The 3,389-nt window shown below is 45.0% G+C and overlaps 1 protein-coding gene across 1 annotated transcript in view; it reads left to right on the forward strand.

Moving 5' to 3' along the window:
* The first annotated feature begins 3,080 nt into the window (after nucleotides 1-3,080).
* Nucleotides 3,081-3,389, forward strand: part of LOC123138023 (ADP,ATP carrier protein 1, mitochondrial-like) — a 3,504-nt gene continuing 3,195 nt past the window's right edge. The window contains exon 1 of the mRNA XM_044557914.1: nucleotides 3,081-3,327. The gene's annotated coding sequence lies outside the window, so the exon portion shown is untranslated. The remainder of the gene's footprint in view (nucleotides 3,328-3,389) is intronic.

A 3,389-nucleotide genomic window follows, 5' to 3' on the forward strand; every position in this document is an offset into this window, starting at 1 on the left:
CACATAGTTGGAGGCGATGACCTCCGTGACATCAAATGCTGTTGTTGAAACTCAAAGGGTCGACATGGCATTGGCTTAACAACTTGCCCGATGACTCCATTGGTACTTGGGAGAATCTCGAAGATGCATTTCAAGCAAATTATCATCATGGAAGTGTCACATGCATGGCGGAAAAAGTTTTCGTCCGGGCCATAATGCCACAGATGTGTCTTCTTTTGTAGTGGTTAACTATGTATGTGAGAATAACACATGGTATTTTTGCTATTATGTTGTCATGAGGAACTAAGATGATTTTTAAACAGTCATGTGTCCACTTTGTTAGCACAAATATATGCACTCAAGAATTCTTTTTTGAGATAACAAGGTCAAGAATTTTTAGTATTTACCCTTTTTCACTTCCACGTTTTCTATCGACATGCTTAATTATAGTCAATGACAACTGTTGTCGTGATGATTATTTGCTTTTGCAAATTCTTGTCCTCTTGAGTCGGTAGTAGAGAGTACTTTGCATGATAAACCACTTGGAAGGGCTTCGAAGAATCTTTTGTTGAGTATTGGAAACAACCTTGATCAAGAAATAAACCTACCTTTTGTTTCTAGACATAAAAGAACCATTGCCAATGCCTATCCTTCTACTACATGCAGTAGGACCAAATATAAGAGAAGATAGCCAGAACAACTTATTTATAGCGTGGTTGTGGGATGCATAGACCGGCAACAGTGGATTTATGTTTGTTATATCAGTGGGAACAATAGCAGTCAACGTCAAGTAATCTATATTTGATATATGATATTTTTTTGATGAAAACCGCAAGAACCTATGAGATCTGCATAATGTACTTGAAGTTAAAAAGTTATATTACTAACATAATCAAATATATATATATATATATATATATATATATATATAGTATGCAGATTTTTCAGCACACGGGCTCACATGCTTTCCTTCTTCAGAAAATTAGCAAAATAGAGTGTAGAGAATTCAGAAACAAGATTTGCCATATAGATTATCTTGAGCTGAAGTTTGCATGAATTTACGTTGGGTTTCTTTCCTATACAACCGAAAAGATGTAAAGATTCTTACGAAACTTGAAACCTTGACATAATAATGAAGCCAACATCCCTAGAGTCGTATCAGATCAGGCAAGAAAGAAATGATATATAATTTTCTTATCATTTGAATATTGTCAACTGACTCGTGATGAGAAATATATTCATCTAGATTTTTTTTTCGAGGGTACGCCAAAGGCGTACCATAGCTTTATAGGAGAAGAGAAAGGCGTACCATATCTAGATTTTGAGTACAAGCTTCTCAACTATGTTCTGTATTAATACAATTTTCTAGGGGAATGCTACCCTTACAATGATTTTATTTTGAGAAAAGTAAGAACCTAAACTTGTGTCTTTCGGGAATTAAAATAATTTGCCTGTTGAAATTTGGGAGATTCTCCACCCCGTAAAGTTTATCCCATGAAAACCTCCCTGATACATTGAAATTACTTATTTTAATGAAAAATGATATCCTATTATGATCAATTCTAACCTTTCAGTGCATGAAGAAAAGAGATTAGTAAAACTCTAAGGAAACATCATGCTTCAATTGGATATACTCTCGATAATCTCAAGGGCATTAGCCGACATAAAATTAATATGAAGCCATATGCTAAACCTGTTTTTGACCATCAACGCCGTTTTAATCCTATGATGAAGGAAGTGGTAAGAAATAAAATATTAAAACTTCTGGAGGCAGTTATATTTCAATCTATAGTTGATAATAGATGAGTAAGCCTCGTTCATTGTGTCCCTAAGAAAGGCTGCCGAGCCCCCGCATCCTTCCGTCGCCGAAAAGGATTACTTCAATCACGACAACGACGATACGGACAACGACGACGGTGCGACCACCACGTGTATGATTTTATCGTCTGCTACAAGTTAACCTCCTAGTTTTTTTAAAATTTTGTTTTAGTTAAACGAACGAAATACATTTGTTTTATGTAAATTATGTCCGAACTTAGTGGATTCCGTTTTGTTTGATGAAATTTGTCCGAGTTATCAAATTTATATTGAAATGGATGCGAGCACGGTTAAATCGTTCAGCTCTCGTGTCACCATGCACGGACGGATGCCATGTCCGTTTTTAGGGTCAACGCCAGAGACGCCCTTATAGGACTTCAAACGATCCAAGGACACCGACACCATTTGTATTTATAATAGTTTGGGTGCGTATTAGCGGTCAAACACCATAGATTAGCCGCCGAAACACGGAACGAGCACGTATTTTGCAACGACGACTTGGACACCAGCCACCCCGCCCGTCATGCAAAATTGCCCTTTGAAGCGAAGAATGGACGGTCGAGACTCGCACCAGAACGACGTGTACACCGATCTAAAAAACAGAGAGAGGAAAAGCATACGATTATACATTCTTCTAAAGAGAAAAGTAGTATATACTCCACCGTATAAACAAATGCTATGATTGAGCTACGCCACGTTGGTGCAGCCTAGCTGACCATCCATCCGTCCATCCAAGGGCCCCAGAAGGGAAAAAAGAAGAGGCGATATTCCAATTTCTTTCCACAGCCCACCCACTTGCACGTTCCGCACGCACCGCACGAGCCCATGTTCCGCATTTCCCATTCACACACACACACACAAAAAAACACACCACGCGGCCCCAACCAACCAGCCTCCGCGCCCGCCCGATCCCATCTGACCACCCCAAAGTCCAAACACGACGCTTCCGTCGACGATCCATTTTTCCTCCAAACAAACGGGCTCCGTCCAACCAACCACGGCACACCGCACGCACGCCAGCACGGCGCGCCCCCTCCCATTCGCGAAAGCCGCTGTGCGGTGCGCGCCCGCCCGCAGCGGATCAGCAGAATGGAACGAATCGAAAGACCCGGCATGCGACGAACCTGCCCCCACCGCCAGGGACGCCGCCACCCGCGCGGCCCACCGCCGACGATCCACCAACCGTGGACCGATCGACGGCCCAGATCCCGCACCCGCCCCGCGCCGCGGGTACGCACGGGAAATGGCCGGGATCCCTCCCTCCCGCTGTCACCCGCCAGCCGAGCACGCCGCGCCGTAACGGCCCGCGAGAAGGACCCGACCCGCTACGCTCCACCTCCACGGGAGGGAGGGGCGGGCGAAGATAAAGAGGCCCGCATCCCGCAAACCCTAGCCCCCTCGCATATATTCCCCCGCCCCGCAGCGCCTGGCCACCCCCTCCTCTCTCTCACCGCAAGACCGGAAGGAGCGGAGCCGCCGAGCCGGGAAGAGCCACCACCCCATCCCATCGCCCGCCTCCGCTTCCGAAGGGTGAGTTCCTCCGCGCATGGCCGCCCGCCTCCCCCTCCCTTCCCCCGTCTTCGTTCTCGGTA

The sequence above is a fragment of the Triticum aestivum genome, chromosome 6B (genome assembly GCF_018294505.1).
Source record: "Triticum aestivum cultivar Chinese Spring chromosome 6B, IWGSC CS RefSeq v2.1, whole genome shotgun sequence".
NCBI classification, from domain to species: Eukaryota; Viridiplantae; Streptophyta; class Magnoliopsida; order Poales; family Poaceae; genus Triticum; species Triticum aestivum.